The sequence below is a fragment of the Rhinopithecus bieti genome, unplaced genomic scaffold, assembly GCF_001698545.2.
Source record: "Rhinopithecus bieti isolate Rb0 unplaced genomic scaffold, ASM169854v2 scaffold_14232, whole genome shotgun sequence".
NCBI classification, from domain to species: Eukaryota; Metazoa; Chordata; class Mammalia; order Primates; family Cercopithecidae; genus Rhinopithecus; species Rhinopithecus bieti.
The window spans coordinates 1,500,387-1,523,458 of record NW_016807906.1 but is presented as its reverse complement, the minus strand read 5'-3'; the positions used below and the strand labels follow the sequence as shown (position 1 = coordinate 1,523,458).

The 23,072-nt window shown below is 37.6% G+C and overlaps 1 pseudogene; it reads left to right on the top strand.

Moving 5' to 3' along the window:
* Window positions 1–322: 322 nt before the first annotated feature.
* The window catches only part of LOC108537015 (snRNA-activating protein complex subunit 5 pseudogene), a 111,043-nt pseudogene continuing 88,293 nt past the window's right edge, over window positions 323–23,072 (top strand).

Sequence of the window (23,072 nt, the reverse complement as noted above, 5' to 3'; positions counted from 1 at the left end):
GAGCAAGTTTGCCCTTCCTCCACCTTTTTGTTCTATGTGGTCCTTCCCCAGATTGGATGATGCCCACTCACGTTGGTGAGGGCTGATCACTTTTGCTCAGTCCACTGCTTCAAATGCTAATCTCTTCCAGAAACACCTGGAAATAATGTTTAACCAGCTATCTGGGTGTCCCTTAACCCGGTCAAGGTGACACCTAAAATTAACTATCACGTATGTAGAAAGAAGTATTTGAGTAAAGGTACAAAATTTTAAAAATTTATAAACTATTTAGTGGACCAGAAATAGATCAATTTTGACAGCCAGGGAAGCTTAGGATAGGGGAATGGCGAGAAATAAGGCTGAAAAAGACAAAGTGTCCATTGAGTGGGGAGGTCTTGAATGTTTGCAGATGGAGTTTGGACTTGATCCGGTAGGTAACTGGGGGATAATTACAGACATTTTAAGGAGTGGAGTAATAGCATCAATGTGACATATGTAGAAAGAGATAAAACTTGATGACAAGTAAATAATAACAAAAGTAACAAAAGTATTTTCCCTTCTCTTTAGCAGGGAAGAGAACCAAGAGAAAAAGGATCTTAGAAAATGCTTAATCCACTCTTGATAACTTGTAGATTAAAAACATCGAGATCAGAGAAATTAAATGACTAGCCTGAGGTTACTTGATGAAGCAGGAATGGGTACAAGATGTTCTGATGTCATCATTTTGATGCTGTCACTTTAGTGAGTTCTCTTCAATGCTTTGTTAACATTCCAATAGCTCAAAGCAACCTGGGATTCTCAGGCTGCCCCTGACTTTCTTCTGAGGAGGAAACTAGCCCGAATTCCCTTGACATGCCAGTGACTTAGCTTTCTAGAATTCCCAGATACGATTCTAATTTTAATTCGCTCAGCATCTGTTTGTTGACCACCTACTATAAGCCAGGCACTGCATTTGGTGCTGTGGATACAACAAGGTTAACTTTGTGAGATTTCTGCCCTTAGATAAAGCATATGGAAATTCAGTGAGGTAGGAGAATATTTTAGCTGAGGTGTTTGAAGAGGGAACCTAAGGAAAGAATGGCTTGAAGATCAGGTTCACAAAGGAATGAATTTCTAAAGTTGGATATCCACAACCTGTGAAAACTGGCAACGGGGAGATATCTGAGACGCCCTTCAAACTGCTCCAGTAAGAGCCTGTTTACTTCCCCTGCCTGCATAAGCAACCTTTGTTCCTAGTGGGTATATGTGTGGGAGATTGCAAGTGCGCGTAAAAAATATTTGTATGCACACATGCTTCTCTCTAATACTTACAAACTCATTGCAGTGGAAATTCGTTCCTTTCCCCTGCCCACCAGTTGTCCATCATCCAACTTCCCCACTTTCTGCTCTCACCTCCCCACCTTTGGGATATCACTAGATAGTTGTCTGACCTTAGGAAGAGAAGCATTTTTGTGGTGATGGATCAATTTCCAGGATATTAGGAAAATCAGATAGGATTTCAGTGTTGATTTTTTTCTTGGTACCCTGGAAATTTATCCATGACGACATTAATTGTTCTCATCCTAAGGTCAGGCAACTGCCTCTCAGTTGTTATCCATGCTATCCCAAAGGTGGGGAGATGGGAGCAGTTCACTCTGGGCTGCAGACAGCAAGGAGCCACACAGTCTGTAGAACGCTTAAATATAATAACAAAACCAACTGAAAGCCCATCTCCTTATTATCCCCGTGTGACTCCCACCAAAGTCTCAGTTCTAATAATTGCTTGCACCAGAGCAAACTGCTTCCCTGCCTCACCCTGGACCCTCAGGGGTCAAGCCTAGCTTCCACTTTTCAGAGCCTGCTGAGAGTCATCAGTTCAGATAATTCCCCCACCACCCTCCTTCCCTCCCTACACCCTATCCTCACTGATTGGAAGAAGGGAGGAGCACCTTCGGGGGAAATGCAATGTTTGGGAGGGAGTGTCATTTGTTCCAGTCACCACCTAATTGGGAGAGAGGGGCAGGCTTTCCAAAGCCAAGGGAGCACTCCAGCCACCCTTCCCTCTCCCTCCAAGGCTATCTGTGTCACCAGCCAACTTTCTGATCTGTCCCTAGTGGCTAGAACAGAAGGAAAAAAAATTAACAGGGTAGAGAAGGCATGGCATTTCCAGGCAAAGTGAGGTTAGGAACTTCCCTTCCCCTGCAAATTTACCAGTTTCCAAGAGGCACGGTGCCTACAGCCTGAGAGGTGTCCACAGAGAGATTGCACAGGAACTGTAATCTTGCCAGGACAATCACTGAATGGTGGTGGTGTTTAGGGGACAGGGGGTGGGTGGTAAAAGGGGGGGGGGCAAGATAGCAGGGAGGGGGAGAAGGGAGGCAAAGCTGCTTATTCCCACCAGCTTCTGGGTCAGTCAGAAGACATAGCCCAGTGTTCAGGCGGGCTCCCCACATCTGTGCGGCATGCTGGAGCCCACTACCTGACCACGTGTGGCACGTGAACACACACAAAGCCATAGTTATAGCTAAGTAGGTCCAGGACACACTTGCTCTCCTCTCTGCCTGTACTGAGGGATGCAGGAACTACATCAATAGTTTCAAGTTTTAAGTAAAATATCCCTTCAACTGAGAAACCCAGATCCTGTGTCTCACCATTTAAGTGCACCCCAAGGTAGGCGTGCAATTCAAGCTTGGGCATGCAGGTGCCCCTCTGGGCACATTTACTTTCAATGAATGAGGGAGCACACAGGCTGGCTGGAGGCATATTCAGTGAGGGGACAGCAATAGGGTTCCTGCTAGAAGACCTTGGCTGTGGGCTTGTCCAGCCCACTAGAGCTCTCTCAGCTGCACATTTCCAAGGCTGTTCTCTCCTGGTTATCCAAGGATAGTGGAAGTGCGTTTCCATGGCTGATGGCATGGGTCCTGATAGACTCTTTAACTGCTGGACCTTGCCATAGACATCCACATCTCTACAATAGCACTGGTCACAGAACATTCTGGGTACAATAGCCAGAGTGTAATAATTATTTCCTCTTGATAGGGTGCAAACACTCCAAGTAAAGTTCAACCAGCAGTTAGCATTTCTGCCATCTTAAGTCCTTCAGCTTATGTGACCTGCGCACTCTGGCTTTTCCTTCTTGCTCTGTGGAAATGCATTTTCTGTCTCCTTTGACAACTATTTCTCTGCCTGACTTTAAAATAATGGCATTCCTTAGGCTCTCTTTTTATTCTCTTCTTTCTCCTTAGGAGATTTCTTTCATTCCTATATTTTAAAAACAATCTGTGACTGGCAGGACTTGTTCCAAAAACTCATTGTGTGAATATAAACCCATGTTCATATTTTGCAACTCAAATGAGATCTGGCTAGTTGAGAGCCCTACCTTCCACATTAACAAATATTGAAGTATTTTCCCTTCTACTGATGACTAAGGAAGCCCTGGGAATACTGCTTCAGCAGCCCAAGATGGGGCTAGGATGGGGTGAATCGATTTCTCATGAGAAAAACCTGAAATTCCATCATCTTTTGCCTCTTGCTACCACACGGCTGTTGACAACACATCCAACCCAGGTGGGCAGATGCCAGTGTTAATCCAGAGCCTGAGTAGATTCCCTAGGTGGGCCTTTCCTCCTTCAGGGCGAGGTGTGGCCAGGGGCATCTCTTATTTGCTTACCTCAGATCTTAGGATCTGGTGCTCCGCAAAGCTCCAACATCAGCCAGTGTTCCAGCTCACCTTGCAAAGACCCAGAATGGCTATTCTCTTCTTTCCTGAATTCCACCTGCTCAGGCCAGCCAGCACCTTCTTCCAGGGTTTCAACACAAAGTGGTCCTTAACCTCATTACCCCCACAATGGACTCTCATGTCCTCTCAGAATCCAAATGCAGCAACAAAGACATTCTCATAGCTCTCCTTTCCCTAACACCATGTCCTGATCAGATCCAGAAGCCACCCTCCACCATTTCAAGAAAGAGAATGTTCTTCTGTGATTTCCCCTCTGAAGACAGACCAAGGTGATATTTTAGACTCTAACTGCTCACTAGCCCAGTGACTGTCAGAAAAATTTTTACCCTGACCACAGTTAAAAAAAAAAAAAAAAAAAAAAAAAAAAAAAAAAAAAAAAAAAAATTTTTTTAAAAAAAAAAATTTGAACAATTTTCCCAATTAAAAAAAAAAAAAAAAAAAACATATTTTATAAAAATAAAGATTCAGGAACTGTTCCAGATTAAAAGAGACTGAAGAGACACGACAGATGAATGCCACACAGGATCTTGGATCTTCTTTTGCTATAAAAGGCATTATTGGGACAATAACCAAAAATCCCAATATTGTCTGTAGATTAGATAATAGCAGCATTTCAATGTTAATTTTCTGGTTTTGATAACTACATTGTGGTTATATGAAATAATTCCTGTTTTTAAGACATAAATACTGACTTATGTGTAAAGGAGCATTATGTCTGCAGGTTTTGAATGATTCAGAAAAGTGTATGTGTGTGTGTGTGTGTGTGTGTGTTTATATAAGTAAAACATTAACTTATGAGGAATCTGGGTGAAGGATAAAGAATATCTGAGGGCCAGGTGCGGTGGCTCATGCCTTTAGTCCTAGCACTTTGGGAGCCTGAGGCAGGCAGATCACCTGAGGTCAGGAGTTCCGAGACCAGCCTGACCAGCATGGTGAAACCCCATCTCTACTAAACATACAAAAATTAGCCGGGCATGGTGGCATGTGCCTGTAATCCCAGCTACCCAGGAGGTTGAGGCAGGAGAATTGCTGGAACCCAGGAGGCGGAGGCTGCAGTGAGCTGAGATGGTGCCATTGCACTCCAGCCTGGGTGACAGAGCAAGACTCCAATTCATTAAAAAAGAGTATCTGGGAATTCTTAGACTTTTCTTGAAATGTTTCTTTAAGTCTGAAATTATGTCAATATTAATATAGTAAAAAATAGTTTTTATATTGCCACACAGTGAATGTACACATACGCACATGTTCACATATTTATTCATTCAATTAATGTTTAGTGACTGCCAACCATACACCATTCTAGGCAATGCATATACATCAATAACCAAAATAGGCAAAAATATTTGCCTATGAAGCCTATGTGCACATCTAGTCACCCATGATCATGTATGTATATAGGTACACATGTGTGTATATATGTGTTTATATACACTTGCATAAAACCGAAACAAAAGTTTTTAAGTTATATTTATTAGTGGAACACCATGATTTAAAAATTCTATCTCATTAATGACATAAAAAATATTGTTTTCCTGAGCCACTCAAGGATCATAATCTGTAGTTTACAAAGCACAGCACTAGAGCAGAGGAAGAAAAGCAACAACAAAATCCCCCCAAATGTAAGTTTTCATCCAGAACATTTTATAACACTAATTTTTGAGTACAACATAAACCTATCTTCTTTTTTACTTTTATTTTATTTTTGAGACAGGAGACAGGATCTTGCTCAGTCAACCAGGCTGGAGTGCAGTGACAAGATCATAGCTCACTGCAGCCTCGAATTCCTGGCCTCAAGCGATCCTTCCACCTCAACCTCCTGAAACGCTGGGACTACAGGTGTGAGGCACCACACCCACTCTAAGCCTATCTTCTGATCTCCATATCTCCATATCCAACTGTAAACCTGCCATAGCTGCAGCCATTCCAAACTCTCCCAGTCTAAAATTAAACTCTTGATCTTTCCCTTAAGACTGTTCTTCCTCCAGCATTTCCCATTTCAGGAAATAACACCTCAACCCACCAGTTGCTCATCTTAGAATGACTGGAATCATCCTTAACACCTCCCTTTTCTTCACTCCCCATAATGATCAGTAACCAAGTCCCGTTGATTCTGTATCCTAAATATATCTTGAATTCATTTTTCCTTTTCTTTTTGTCTGACACTGTTTTAGTCTAAATTCATCAACATCTTTAACCTAAATTACTGTAATAGTTTCCCACTTGGTATCTCTATCTCCAATAGTTCTCACTTCAATTAATTCTTCATATGACAGCCAAAAACATTTTTTAAAGCTTAAGGCAATTATGTCTTAACCTTTATGATCTTCCCAGTGCTTGTAGGAGAAACTAACACATCCTTGAAAGTGTATTAATTATATTTTACTGTGAAGAAAAGAAAACCCAAATAACTGTGGATTCACCGGATAGAAATTTCTTCTTTCTCACATAAAAGACATAAGAGGTAGGCAGCTTAGGGCTGATTCATCTAATATGGTATCCAAGACCTGGATCCCTTGCCTTTTTCTGGCATTTGCAGCATGAAGCTTTCACCCTGGTAAAGATATCTGCCTGATCTCCAGTCACTGCCTCTATCTTCCAGCTAACTGGAAGGAGGAATCAAAGGGACAAGAACATTCTCTCCCTTGAGAGACCATTCAGCTGGCCTTGAGTTGTTCCCAACTTTGTCACACAACCAGACCTAGCTGCAAGGCAGGTGGGATATAAAGTCTTTTATCCCCTTGGACAGTATCCAGCTAAAAAGTTGCATTCATAATGAAGAGTTTGAAAGTGGATGTTGAGGTGCCCCTACTAATCTGCCTTTAAGGCTGATCAACTCTGGCCACACTGGCCTCCCTGAAATGAACAAACATCCCCGCATCTCTGGGTCTTGGCCATGTTGCCGCCTTCCTGAAATGTTCTTCTGCCTGCTTCCTTCGAGAAAACTTCTTTGACCCAAAAGGCAAGGTGATAATTACTCTCTTAATTCCTTGTGTATCTCACTCATAGCATTAATTTAATTATACATTTGTCCACGTAAGCATTTGGCTAATATTGTTATATTGTATTTCAAATATTTCAGCCTAGCAGAGAGGTGTGTGTGTATATAAACAGGTAAAACCTAATCTGTATCAACAAATTGGAGCTGGCCAATAATCTTGTAAAGTTAGTACATTTGAACAAATCTGTAAGGCATAACATAGCTTTATTACATAAGGAGTGACAGAAGTAATGGAGTTTGGCATATTTAAGATATGTGATTGGTTGGAAGTCAGACAGCATGCCTACTGTCCTTGTATGAATAACATACAAAATATAGATACAAAATATAGTAAGCCCATTAGTACTCACGGCACTAGTACTCACTCATGGTCCAGTGCCCAGCCAGGGTATGACACAAAGTATACATTCATATGTGGAGTGAAAAAATAAATCAGTTAACTTGGCATTTATTCTGTGGTTAACAATGCTTAGTATAAAACTAAAAAGCCAATTGAGAGATACAAATCAATATTCTGATGAGCTTCTTTTCATGTGTTTGTTGGTTGCATAAATGTCTTCTTTTGAGAAGTGTCTGTTCATATCCCTCATCCACTTTTTGATGGGGTTGTTTGTTTTTTCTTTTTTTCTTGTAAATTTGTTTAAGTTCCTACAGATTCTGGATATTATACTTTTGTCATATGGGTAGATTGTAAAACTTTTCTCCCATTCTGTAGGCTGCCTGTTCACTCTGATGCTAGTCTCTTTTGCTGGGCAGAAGCCCTTTAATCAAAACCACAATGAGATACCATCTCACACCAGTCAGAATGGTGATTATTAAAAAGTCAGGAAACAATAGATGCTGGCAAGGCTGTGGAGAAACAGGAACACTTTTACACTATTTGTGGGAATGTGAATTAGTTCAACCATTGTGGAAGACAGTGTGGTGATTTCTCAAGGATCTAGAACCAGAAATACCATTTGACCCAGCAATCCTATTACTGAGTATATACTCAAAGGAATATAAATGATTCTACTATAAAGACATATGCACATGTATGTTTATTGCAGCACTATTTACAATAGCAAAGACTTGGAACCAACCCAAATGCCCATCAATGAGAGCCTGGATAAAGAAAATATGGCACATGTACACCATGGAATACTATGCAGCCATAAAAAAGAATGAGATCATGTCCTTTGCAGGGACATGGATGAAGCTGGAAACCATCATCCTCGGCAAACTAATACAGGAACAGAAGACCAAACACCGCATGTTCTCACTTATAAGTGGGAGTTGAACAATGAGAACACATGGACACAGGGAGGGGAACAGCACACACCAGGGCCTGTCAAGGGGTGAGGGGGGGTAAAGAGAGGGAGAGCATTAGAACAAATACCTAATGCATGTGGGGCTTAAAACCTCGGTGATGGGTTGATGGGTGCAGCAAACCACCATGGCACATGCATACCTATGTAACAAACCTGCACATTCTGCACATGTGTCCTCAAACTTAAAGTTAAAAAAAAGAAAATAAAGGTAATTTAAAAATGTACAAAAACCAATATTTTTGGTTTTGCTGTGTGTTTGATTACATTGCTGTCAAGTAGAGTGAGGCAAGCATTTGTATTTTATCACAGGTTATGAACATTAAGATATAATTCTCATAACAAAACTCATTCATTTAATGTACATAGTAAGTTCAATTTTAGTATATTCACAGAGTTGTGCAATTATGATCGCTATCTAATTTTGAATAACTAATCCATCCCGAAATGAAGCCCCACACCTGTGAGCAGTCAGTCCTCATCCCGCTACTAATTTATTTGTATTTCTATTGTATTGTCCATTCTGGACATTTCATGTAAATAGCTGATTTATTTCACATAGCATAGTGTTTTTAAAGTTTACCCATATTGTAGTTTGTATCAGTCATTCATACTTTTTCTTACAAATAACATTCCATTGTTTGTATAGACCGCATTTTCTGTGTCTCTTCATCAGTTGATGGATGTGCGGGTCGTTTTCACTTTTTGGTTACTGTGGAAAATGCTGTAAGAACATTTGTGTACAGGTTTTTGGGTGACCATATGTTTTCATTTCTCTTGGTTCTTGGATGAGTATCCTGTTGCTTCTGTAACAAATCACCATAAACTTAATGGCTTAACACAACCCAAATTTATTTTCTTATGGTTCTGGAGGTCTGAAGTCCAAAATCAGTTTCACCAGGGTAAAATCAAGGCGCTGGCCATGCTGTCACCTCTCTGGGAGCTCCAGGGGGACCTTTTCCAACTTCTTAAGACACCCAAACTCCTTGGCTCTACCAGCGATGGCATCTTCCCACCTGTGTTCCCATGATCATTATCAAAAGATAATGGTTTCTGCCTCTGTTGATAATGATCTCTGCCTCCCCGATCCCTGCCTCTGCTGTAACATCTCTCTCTGCCTCCATTGTCGCATGGCCTTCTCTGACTCTGATCCCCTCAACCTCCCTTTATAACAATGCTTGTGATTACATTCAACCCACACAGATAATCCAGGTTCATCTCCTCATCTCAAGACCCTGAATGACAGGTGAAAGCTTCCTTTTTCGTGTAAGATAACACGTTCACAGGTTTCAGGGATTAGGAGGTGAGCATCTTTGAGGGGCATTATTTTGTTTCCTATGGTATCTAGGAGTGGAATAGCTGAATATGGCAACTCTAAGTTAAACATCTCGAGAACTATCAAACTGTTTCCAAAAGTGGCTGCGTCAGTTTACATTTCCACAAGCAAAACCTATGAGCCTTCCAATTTCTCCACGTTCTTGCCTACCTTTGTTGTTGTCTGTTTTTTTTTTTTTTTTTATAGTCATCCTAGAAGATGGGAAGTAGCATCTGTGTTTTTAATGTACATTCCCTAATGACTAGCAATGTTGAGAATCTTTTTATATACGTCTTAGCCATTCTTACATTTTTTTTTTGGAAAAATATCCATTCAAATCTTTTGCCCACTTTTCTTTTTAAGAGATGGGGTCTTGCTCTGTTTCCCAGGCTGGAGCGCAGTGGCACAATCATAGCTCACTGCAGCCTTCCACTCCTGGGCTCGAGAGATCCTTCTGCCTCAGCCTGCTGAGTAGCTAGGACTATAGGCACAAGCCACCATGCCCAGCTAATTTTTTTATTATTTATTTTTGTAGAGACAGAGTGTCGCTATGTTGGTAGTTTTTTTGCCCACTTTTAATTTGATTATTCATCTTTTTCTTGTTGAGTTGTAAGACTTTTTTACATATTCTGGATAAAGTCCCTTATCAGATGTATGATATATAATTTGCAAATGTTTTCGCCCATACTGTGTGTGGCCTCTTTATTTTCTTGATGTATCATTTGCAGCAAAATGTTTCTAATTTTGATGAGGTCTTCATTAGTCAAAGTTCTTCAGAGAGACAGAACTAATAGGATATATAAATGTAGATACACATACAGATGGATGTAGATATAGATACATGAGAGAGGATATATTAGAAGAACTGGCTCACATATGGAGGCTCAGAAGTTTCATGGTAGTGTGTCTGCAAGCTAAAGATCCAGGGGTGCTGGTAGCATGGTTCAGTTCAAGTGTAACGCCTAAGAACCAAGGAAGCCAATGGCATAACTCTCAGTCCAAGGCCAAAGGCCTGAGAGCCTCATGAGGCCTCTGGTGTACATGCCAGAGTCCAAAGGCCAAAGAACCTGAAGTTCTAATGTCCAAGGACAGAAGTGAAGGGATGTTTCAACTCCAGTGGAAAGAGAAACAGAGAGCAAATTCATCCTTCTTTCCTCTTTTTATTCCATCTGGTTTCCCAGCTGATTGGACGGTGCCTACCCACATTGAGGCAAATCATCCCCACTCAGTCTATCAACTCACGTGCCAATATCCTCCAAAACCACCCTTTCAGACCCACCCGCAAACAATACTTCCCCAATCATATAGGCATCCCTCCATCCAGTCAAGTTGACACCTAAAATGCACCATCACAAGGTCCAATTTATTTAATTTTTATTTTGTTGATCTTGCTTTTGGGTATCGTATCTAAGAAAACATTGCCTAATTTTATGTTACAAAGATTACTCCTATGTTTTCTTCTAAGAGTTTTATAGTTTTAGCTCTTATGTTTAGGCCTATGATTCATTTTGAGATTTTTTGTGTGTGATATAATAAAGGGTACAACTATGTCTGTCTTGGACGTGTGAATGTCTAGTTGTCCCAGCTCTCTTTGTTGAAATGACTGTTTTTTTCACCACTACATGATCTTAGCTCACTTGTTAAAAATCAGTTAAATATAAAGGTAGAAGTTTATTTTTACTTTCACCTCAATTCCATTCATTTACGTGTGTATCCTTATGTCAGTTGCATTCTATCTTTATTATTGTAACATTGCAGTAAGCTTTGAAGTTGCAAGTGTGGGTCTTCTAAATTTGTTTTCTTCTAAAACTGTTTTAGCTATTATGGGGTCCTTGTACTTTCACACATTTTAGGACCAGTTTGTCAATTTCGGCCAAAAAGCCAGCTGGGATTTTGATAAAGACTGTGATGAATCTGTAGATTAATTTAGGAAATACTAACATTTTAATGATAATAAGTCCTTTAATCCCAAAACCTGGGATATCTTTTCATTCATTTAGATCTTCTTTTATTTCCTGTGGGAATGTTTTGTATTTTCAGTGAAAAAGTCTCATACTGTACACTGTGTGCACTTGTTAAATTTTTTCATAAGCATTTTATGTTGATGTTATTATAAGTAAAATTATTTTCTTAACTTTATTTTTGGGTTGTTCCTTGCAAGTGCATAGAGATACAACTGACTTTTTTATTATATTGATCTTGTATCCTGAAACTTTTTTGAACTCATTCATGAGTTATACTAATTTTTTAGTAGATTCCTTAGGATTTTCTATATGCAGTATTATGCCATTTCCAAGTAGAGATTATTTTACTACTTCTTTTCCAATGTGGATGCCTTTTATTTATTTTTCTTACTTAATTGCCCTGGTTAGAACCTCCAGTGCAATAGTGAATAGATGTGGCAAGAGTGGATAATGTTGTTTCTGATTGTAGGGGAAAAACATTCTGCCTTTCACCAAGTATGGTATTAGCTGTGGATATTTCACAGATGACCTTTATCAGGTTAAGGAAGTTTCCTTTTATTCCAAGTTTGTTGAGTGTTTTTATGATGAAGGAATGCTGGATTTTGTCAGATACCTTTTCTACATCTGTTGAGATGATCATGTGGTTTTTGCTCTTTGTTCAGATGTTAAATCAACTTTAATTTTTTAGACACGGTTTCCTTTAATTCTTAGAATGTATATATGTGTGTATATATATATTTATATGTATATATAATAACTGGTTTAAAATATTTGTTCATTTGGTCCCCTTGGGAACTTTTTCTATTGACTGCTCTTTTCCTTCATATAAACCTTCCTTTCCTGTTTATCTGCATATCTTCTAATATTTTATTTCAAATTGAGTATTTTTGATATGATGTGGCAACTCTGGGTATCAGATTCCACCCCTACTCCTGGGGTTTGCTGTTGCTGGTGCTTGTTTAATGATATTTGTTAACTAATTCTGTAAAGTATTTGTTCCCTGTAGTGTGAAGTTACTGAGCCTTTGCTTAGTTAGCTTAGCAGTCAAACAACAATAGGTCAGAGATTTTCTTACATGCCTTGAACATATAAAACTTCCATCCTTTGCTGAGAGACTCTGTGTGTGTGTTGGGGTGTGTCTTCAATGCTCAGGTAGTTTACAGCTGTCTTAGCCTTCACTCCCTGCTTGTACAGGGCCTGAAAGTCAGCCAGAGATGGAAGATTGGGTTCCTCTCAGATGTTGCTAGGGAATGCACACAGCTCTGCACATGTATGTGGCCTTCTTTCTATATCCTCAGGAATACTTCAGAGCTTTCTGGAGCCCTGTATGGATAACACATTCCCCAGATCTTCCTTTTAAGTTTTTGGCCAACCTCTTGTTTGGTCCTATTGGTATCACAGTCCCAAGAAACTGTGATGCTAAACAATTTTCAAAGCTTTGTTTCCAACCAGTTCTCTGGGGGTATTGCTTTTCTAGCAGAGTGAGCTCCAAGTCAGGTCAGATAGTGACTGCAGATAGAGCTTTCCTGGCAGATTGGGCTGTATGTCAAGTCAAATAGTGACACTGATCTGAAGATGGGAACTTTCGAGAAGTTTCAAATCAAGTCTGTCCCATCTAGTGGCTGCAAGTCTGCTGGTTTTTGTAGCAACTGTGGCTGCCAGATGGTTAGTATTCAAGGCTCCTATGGACAAATTAAAAGATCACAAAGACCCTGTTCTCATGTAGGTTCAGCAGTTTTTCTTAAATAAATGTTTCTCAAATAATTGCCTGCCTTTTATTAACTTTCAGAGCTCTGAACAAGTTGATTTTCATGGCTTTTGTCATTGTTTCTGTTGCTTTTATAGAGGGCAAAATTTATTTCAGTTCCTCTCTGCCATTCCTGAACTCCTGCCCCTGATAAAATTCTCACTGATTATCAAAATGTACCCCTCTTCAGTGATTAGAAATAGAAATTATAAACCTAAACAAACAAACAACTTAATTCAGGCTTGGATAAAATTAAAATATAAGTCACAGTGGTATATAATAAACCTTAAGAAAGAATCAGAGTTCACTATCAAGTATTTTCAATTTTAAAGTACTCTTCTTATAAAAAGAATATTTACAATCCAGAGTCCAGATAAGAGCTCAGAGAACAATGAACATTCTTGAGAAAATACATACAAAGGAAAAAAATAGTTATTTTTATGCCAGTCCTGAAATTACACCAATTCTTCAATAGGACTAGAACATCCTTCCTACTTGTTTGCCCAATATTAAGTACAAAGTTGTTGCTTACTTTTTTCTGGTGCATAATCTTCTGATAATCAGGAAAACCGCAGATCTGGTATCAACTTTTCTTTTCACATACTGCATAAAAGAAAATATAAACTGTTAGATTCAGATTCAAAGGCAATAAGAAGCCTGAATGTTTTTTGACAGATACTAGCTTTGCATTGAAATTTCCATTGAATATATGTGATAAATACAGTTAGGTGTATTGGTAGAGAGATATTTTACCTCCATATAAGTTACTACTTAGTCTTTCAGCAAATAGAAATAAAAGATGGCTATTGGTACTTCAACTTAAGACAATGCTATGGGGTACAGAAGAACAATTTATAGAAAAAGAAGTCTTTAAAGAATTGGAGGATGCCCTTATATTTTTTATGTGTATGTGTTTTGGATTGCTACTGACACCATCTTTTTTAAAAAATTGATGTTCATTCATCGTGAAAAAGAAGCACCTGGTGACTTGACATTTTCTAAATTGTCCCTTTTCTCCTAAACATCTGTTTTTGTTCAAAGTCTTTGGAATGAATACACATCCAGGAGCGAAGAAGACAAGCTCAACTGCCATTCTCTGAGTGGTTCAAGGCATACTGACTTGCGGGAGTTGTGTGGTGGTCCACTCTGACTGCAAGCACCCCTTTCTTGAACTGAACAGAGTCAAGTGGAATCAAAGGTGAGTCTATGACTTGTCTTGGACAAGAAACAGTTTATTGATGAATCAGCTGCAGCAACATGCCTTTCCTGCACAGAGCTGAGTCAGAGCAAATTTAAGGCAAGTATTCTGACAGCTTCTAAAGAAGAATTTGCAAGTTGTTCCCTCCAATCTGGCACAAACCCAGATCATTGAATAGAATTTAAGGTTTTTTGGGTGTGTGTGTGTGTGTGTGTTTTTCAGTTGTGCCTGGGTGGTTTTCTTTCTTTTAAAAAAATTGACTCAAAAGTTTCCACTGAGTTCCAATCAATATGCCTGAGTTGGGCCAAGTCATCCTGGCAGAGGAAAGCACTGAGATTGTATTTCTGAGGTGTGCACCAGGAAGTAGGGTTCTCCAAGGGAGGGTAAGGGAAATGCAGGAGCTCAAGAGATCTGGTGGCTGCGAAGATAGATGACTGCCATGGCCAGACTCGATGCCGTGGGGTGCTCACTGGTGAATGTTGGCAGGCGGCTTTGGCTAGTTTCCTTGCTTCAACGCTGTGTGACCTGAATAAGCCATTGGCTGCATTAATACCCCCTTTTTCCAGCCCCAAAAATGAGAGATATGGAGTTGAAGGAGAGTATATCCTTTCTGTAAAAGTTTGTTCTTGGATAGCCGAGTATACATTGGGTCAATTTAAGCCCGTATTTTCACTGATGTAGTATTTTTGAGATGTTTTTCTCCTCCCTCACTGGCCTTTGGTGGCAATGGTACTGACATATTAGTTCAAGGGTCTTTGTCCTCACCCTCTCTGGCAAGGAGTTAATAACTTTTAATGAAGAATTTAAGAAAAAGCTGTCCTTTTGGAAATGAATGTATGTATAATCTTAAATTTGAAAACACCTGTTAGTGGGAGCTCAAAATGAGAAGGACTATGCATTCTAAAATACGCTGTTTCATTACAACAAATATTTGTGTGTATGCATTTTTAATGTGAATGAAATTAATCACTTGATTAATGACAACCTGTCAGCTGTAACAGCTGTAACTGTGGTTTGGGTGGGAATAGAAAGTTTGAGATCCACAGGGTAGCCTTCATTAGAAGTGTAACTCTGTGTTTGTGTGTGTGAAGTACACATGCACATGTAGTAGAAATTATTGATAAACTGAATTCATCAAATTTAAAACCATCTGTTCTTCAGAAGACCTTTGAGATTGATTTTAAAAAAATGAAACCACAGATTCAGAGAAAATATTCACAATATACATAACTGGCAAATAATCCAATAAAAATGAGCAAAGACTTAAACAGACACTTATTAAGAGATATATCAATGATTAGTAAGCACATTAAAAAATGCTCCACATTGTTAGTTATCGGAAATGCAATTAAAATGACAATGAGCATTCACCATTCAGAATGACTAACATTAATAAGACCGAGAACACCAAGTGTTCATGAGGATGTGGACCAACTGGAATTTTCATACGACAGTAATGGGGTATAAACTTACACAACCACATTGCAAAATACTTGGAAAGTTTCTTATAAAGTTTTTAAAAAATTGAAAATGTATTGTGTCATTCATGGATTACACCTCTAGGTATTTATCTAAGAGAAATGTAAACATATCTAGAAAAAGTTTGTGCAAGAATGTTCACATGGCTTTATATTAGCCAGAACACAGAAAAATGGATATGTTCACCATTATGAGACAGATAAGCAAACTGTGGTATATTTATACCATGGAATACTGCTCATAATAATACAGGAGCTAAAAAGAAATTATTTAGGCAGTTAGTGAGGGTAAGAGAGTCCTCAGTAAGGCTTCCCTTTTAATGAAAAGCAGACCCCAAATCATTTCTTTTCTAATAAGGAACAGCCCCTAAAATCAAGCTGCAGACAAAGAAAGGCAAGCTAGATGCTTGCACGGGTGAATGCTAGCAGTTGTGCTAATAGGAAAAGGCTACCTGGGGGCCCAGATGTTCAACGTGAGGCTACACCTTCCTTTTACCTTGTCAACCACATGTACAGTAAAGGAACAGGAAACATGGCACGGGCCAGGTAGATAACCCATCTGCATAATAAAAGATTAGGGTGGGGTGGCACAACTGGTCTGACCAATCTCCTATGTCCCATGTAAGTCAGACACCAACTCCTCAAGCTTGTCTATAAAACCCCATGGATTTCACCATAAAATTGGCAGACCCACTCGGGAGCCCCTCTCTGCAGGAAGGAGAGCTTTTCTCTTTTCTCTCATCTATTAAACCTCCACTCTTAAACTCACTTCTTGTGTGTCCGTGTCCTTGATTTCCTTGGTGTGAGATGATGAACCTTGGGTATTTACCCCAGACAATGACACAGCTTCAATAAGTAAAAGGGGAGTGAATTACTAATACCCACAACAACATTCATGAACCAAAAAAAACAAAAACAAAACAAAACATATTGAGCAGTAAAGGCTAAAAAGAAGAGTATATTCTGCACGATCCCATTTATAAGATGTTTAGGAACAGGCAAAACTAATCTCAAATGAAAGAAATCTGAAAATTGTTTCTTCAAATGCAGGGTTTGGAGGGAACTGAGAGGGAGCATGAGGAAACTTTCTGGAGTAAATGAAAATTTTCTCAACTCTGATAGTTGCATGAGTTGCACAAATGCACGCATTTGCTAAAACTATTTAAACTGTGTACTTCATATTTGTACATTTTACTGTCTATAATTTTCAGAGTGTTTAAAATATATTTAAATATAAAAATTGAATCTGTAAAGACAGTAGAAGGAAATGTAATTTAAGAAACCAACAACTGCATTAAAAACTGGGTAAAGGACCTCAACAGACTTTTCTCTAAAGACACACACATGAAAAGTGGTCAACAAAAACATGAAAAAATGCTCAACATCACTAATCATCAGAGAAATGCAAATTAAAACCATGATGAAATATCATTTACACCAGTCAGAATAGCTGTTATTAAAAAGTCAAAAACAATAGATGTTGGTGTGGATGGTGGAGAAAAGGGAACATTTATATACTGTTGGTGGGAATGTAAATTAGTACAACCTCTATGGAAGGCACTATGGAGATTTTTCAAAGAACTAAAAATAGAACTACCATTTGACCCAGTAATCACACTGCTGGGTGTCTACCAAAAGGAAAAGAAATCATTATATAAAAAAGACACCTGCAATTGCATGTTCATCACAGCACCATTCACAAAACAAAAGTCATGGAACCAACCTAAGTGTTCAGCAATGGTTGACTGGATAAATAAAGTATGGTATATATTCTGCACGGAATACTATGCAGTCATAAAAAATAATGAAATCACATTCTTTGCAGCAAAATGGATGGAGGTGGAGACAATTATATTAAGTTAACTAATTCAGAAACAGAAAATTAAATACTGCATGTTCTCACTAAGTGGAAGCTAAACATTTGGCAGACATAGACGGAAAGATGGAAATAATGGACACCAGGGACTCTGAAAGGGGAAAGAGTGGGGGAAGGTTGAAAAATAACCTATCAGGTATGATGTTCACTCTTTGGTAATGGTAATGAGTTCACTAGAAGCCCAGTATCCATTAGAATGCAATATATTCATGTAACAAACATGTGCATGTACCCCCCTGAATCTAAAATAAATAAATAAATAAATAAAAGATATTAGGTTGAAAAAATAAATCAAGAAGTAGGAAAGGCTAGAAAATATCAAGAAAAAATGGTAAGTTGACACATTCGAGTAAATAAAAATTATAATTTATGTATGGCAAAAGAATATAGGTAATGTTAAAAGAGACAAAAAAGTAGAAAATGTATCTAATATGACAAAAGGCTAACTAAAATCTAAAGAGCTTTTTGAAATCATTAAATACAAGTGATTACTTCCTATAAAATAGACAAAAGACATAAGTAGAAAGTTCACAGAAACAAATATATATATAAATGTATATATACAATATCACACATGAAAAGATATTGTACTCTACCCATAATAAATTAAATGCAAATTAGAGAACAATTAAACATTTTTGACCTAATAGAGTTGTAAAGAATCTAATGCTTGATAGTACACAGTACTTGTTGCACTGGTATTCCCTACATATTTGATGGAGTATGAATAAGTGGAAACTCTCTGAGGAGCAATTTGTCAATATACATCAAAATTTACAATGTACATATCCTTGAATCCCGGAATTGGGCTTCTAGGTCAAATATGCAAGGTTTTTTATTACAGCATCGTTTGGAATGTCAAATGACTGGAAACAGTCAAGTTGGAACCGGTTACGTAAATTGTGGTTACATCCAGACATTGCTTACATACAGCCACGAAAAGGAACACAAAAGCTCTTTATATAATGATATGGATCTATCTTCAACATATTTTGTTAACTGAGAAGCATAAGGTCACATCTGCATTTCTATGTAAATAAGAATGGATAAGTGTAAATATAAATGTAATACATGCACAGAATGTATTTGGAAGAATTAATAACAAACTAACAGAAATTGTCTAAAGGGAGAAGCAGTAGTATTGAGAGACAAGGAGAGGAGATGTTTACTTTTCACACCACCTTTTTGTAGTTGCTTTTTTTTTTTTTAACTATGGGCATGTATCTGGTGTAGAGAAAATGGCTTAGCTGGAGCTATCACCCAGAACGCCTTTTTATGGCCTGTCGAGCATGGCTATGTCAGAGCAGTTGACTTCTTACATGCAGTTCAGGGGTCCCAGAGAGATGTATTCCAAGGAATCAGCCTTCAACTTGGCTTTGGAAATCATGCACTGACACTTTTACTATCTGTATAAGATAAGACTGTTACAAACCAACCCATATTTAAACGTAAGGGAAATTAACTCCACCCCTTGGTAGGAGGAACATCAAAAAATCGTTGGCCATCATCTTTAATTCATTACAACTCTTATCAGTGAAAAGTACTGTAAGAAAATAAGAGGAGGACCAATTTATCAACGTGAAGGTAGTGTCACACAGCTGTCATTCAGTAAAATGTGCTCTGTAGCCTTCACATACATTTCCTTCCATTTCTCAGGAATTCCCTTTGGAATTCAGTATCCTGATCTGAGACAATACATGAGAAGAGTATCATAATCTGCAAGGACGTGTGTGTCAGTTCCATTCAAAATGGCCGTTCATAATTTGACACACTCAGATATTTTTGTTGTTTTTGGTTTTCTTTCAGACCTCAGATACAGAGTACAGTTTAAGAACTCTTATTTCTTGGTCTGTTGTTGATCATTGGTTCTTGTTAGGCCTCTTTCTTGTTATTCATTCATTCAGATTTTTCACACTTATGCCTTTTCCCCATAAACCCCCTTCTCACTTTATACGAACCATTTTAATGTATGCCGTTTTGTATGTGTTCGAAATGACTATTACTGTTTTGTATGAATGTATTTTTATTATTGTAAAATACATACAATATACCGTTGATCATTTAAAGCATTTTTAAGTGTACGATTCAGTGGCATTAATACATTTACAATGCTGTGTAATTATCATCATTATCTATTTTTAAAGGTTTTTAATCACTCCAAACCAAAACTCTTAGTAATTCTGCAATAACTCCCCATTTCCCCTTCCTGCCAGCTGCTGACAACCTCTACTCTACATTCCTTATCTTTAAAATGGTTTCTTCTAGATGGTTCGTCTTTGAGGAATCATGTAATATTTATCCTTTGTGTCTGACGTGTTTCAGTTAGCATAATGGTTTCAAGGTTTATTCATACTGTAGCAACCATCAGAACTTCATTCAATTTTATGGCTGAATATTAATACATTGCATGTATATGCCATTTTATCCAATTACTTATTTGTTGATTGACACTTGTTTCCACCTTTTAGCTATTGCGTGTGAATAATGCTACTGTGAATATTGTTGTATGAGTATCCATTTAATTCCCCTTATTTAATTATTTTAGGAATGGGATTGTAGGAGTGGAATGACTGGGTCATATGATAATTTTATATTTAACTTTTTGAAGAACTGTCAAGCTGTTTTCCATAGCAGCAATGCTATTTTACCTTCCCACGAACAACTAGGATCCCAATTGTTCCACATCCTCCCAGCACTTGTTATTTTCCTTTTTTTTTTTAAACAACAGTCATCTTAATGTGGGTAGTAATAATTTATTGTGGTTTTGATTTGCATGTTCCTAACAACAGTAATGTTGAGCATCTTTCTGTGCACCTAATGGCCATTTGAATGTCTTCTTTGTTTAAAGGTTTTTAATTTTGCTGAAGTTCAATTTATCTATGGTGTTGTTGTTGCTTTTGCTTTTGGTGTCATATTTAAAATGTCATTGCCAAATCCAAGGTTATGATTTTCCCTTAAGTGTTCTTCTATGTGTTTTGTATTTTTATCTCTGAAGTTTAGGCTTTTAATCCATTTAGAGTTGATTCTTATATATGACATAAAGTAAGAGTTCAACTTAGTTATGCATGTTTTCCCACCATCTTTTGTTGGAAAGACTGTCCTTTCCCCTTTGAGTAGTCTTGAAACCTTGCTGAAAATGAATTGACTGAATATATGAGGGCTTACTTCTAGGCTCTTTATTCTATTCCTTTGGTCCATGTCTCTATCCTTATGCCAATACCATAGTATTTTGATTATTGTTGCTTTGTAGTAAGTTTTGAAATTGGGAAGCATGAGTCCTCCAATTTTGTTCTTCATTTTCAAGATCTATTTGAGATCCTTTGAAGTTCCTTAAAAATTTTAGAATAGGTTTTTCTGTTTATGCAAAAGACACCACTGGGATTTTGAAAGGATTGCATTACATCTTTAGATTACTTTAATTAGTTTTGTCATTTAAAAAATATTTAGTATTCCAGTCTGTGAACACGAGTTGTCTTTCTGTTTATTTATGTTGTCCTTAACTTTTTCAGCAGTGTTTCATTGTTTTCAGTTTACAAGTCTTTTTCTTCCCTGGTTAAATTTATTCCTAAATTGATGCTATCATTAATGAAACTTTTTTCCTTAATTTCTTTTACAGAGTGTTCCTTGCTAGTGTATAGAAACATAATGATTTTTGTGTGTTGATTTTGTATCCTGCAAATTTGCTGAATTTGTTTATTAGCTCCAACAGTTTTATTTTTTGTGGTTTCTGTAGAGCTTCCGACCTAGAAGATTATACTAGCTGAGAACAGAGATAATTTTATTTCCTTCTTCCAACTTGGATGCCTTTTATTTCTTTTTCTTGTCTAATTGCTCTGGCTAGAACTTTCAGTGCTATGTTGAGTAGAAGTGATGACGATGAGCAATTTTGTCTTGTTCCTGATTTTAGGGGAACATGTTTCAGTCTTTCATCACTGGGCATGATGTTGCTGTGGGTTTTTCACATATGACCTTTAGATGTTGAGGGAGTTACCCCTATTCCTAACTTATTGAATGTTTTTATCATGAAAAGATGCTGGATTTTGGGAAATGCTTTCTCTGTATCAACTAATATGCTCATATGAGTTTTTCCCTTCATGCTATTAATGTGGTGTACTGTATTGATTGATTTTCATATGCTGAAGGACCCTTGAATTCCTGAAATAAAATTCACTTGCTCATGGTGTGTAATCCTTTTAATATACTGATAAATTTGGCTTGGTAGTACTTTGTTGAGTTTTTTAAAATCTATATTCATAAAATCCTGTTTGTGTCTTTTATTATAGTATCTGTTCCCAGTTCTAGTATAATGGTACTGCTAGTCTTAAGGAAAAGCATTGTAAAATGTTTCTTTCTCTTAGATTCCGTAGGAGAGTTTGAGAACTATTGATGTCAGTTATTCTTCAAATGTTCGGTAGAATTCACCACTGAAGCCAACTTGTCCTAACCTTTCTTTGTTAGAAGGTTTTTGATTTCTGATTCAATATACTTACTTGTTATAGGTCTATTCAGATTTTCTGCTTCTTCTTGAATCAATTTTATATTTTGGGTCTAGAATTTTTCCATTCTATCCAGACTATCCAACGTGTTGGCATACAATATTCCATAGTATTTTCTTAATCATGCTTCTTATTTATGTAAAATTGGTAGTGATATTCCTACTGTCATTTCTGATTTTAGTAATTTCAGTCTTTGCTTTCTTTTTCTTACTTAGTCTAGATAAAGGTTTGTTTATTCTGTTGACCTTTCCAAGGATTCAACTTTTGAGTCTCTCTGTCATTAATCTATTCTCAATTTTATTTATCTCCACTGTAATCTCTATTATTCATTCTTTCTGCTAGCTTTGGGTTTACTTTAATCTTCTTTTTCTTGTTCTTTGGGTGTTCAGATAGGTTGTTGATTTGAGATCTCTCCTCTTTTTAAATGTCACTGTTTACAGTATAAATGTTCCATGTAGTTCCTCTTTCACTGTGTCCAATAGGTTTTGAGAAGCTGTTTTTATTCATCTCAAAGTGTTTTCTAATTTCCCTTGTGATTTACTCTTTGACCCATTTGTTGGTTAAGATTGTGTTGTTTAGCTTTTACATGTTTGTTAATTTTCCTTTTGTTATTGATTTGTAGTTTCCTTCTATTGTGATTAAAAAAGATATTTTGTTTTAAAATTTCAATATCTTAAATGTTTTAACATTTATTAAGACTTATTTTGTGACCTAGCCCTATGGTCTGTCTTGGAGACAGTTCCAAACATACCTTTTGAGAAGAATGTGTATTTTTCAGTTGTTGGGTGGAGTGTTTTATATACGCGTTTGGGTAAAATTGGTTTATTGTGTTGTTCAAGTCCTCTGTTTCCTTTTTGATCTACTCTGCTATATGGCTGTATGGTTATTCTGCTCACTATTGAAAGTGGAGTATGAAAGTCTCCAACTGTTATTGTAGAACTATCTATCTCTCCCTTCAATTCTGTCCAGTTTTGCATTGTTTATTTCAGAGTTCTG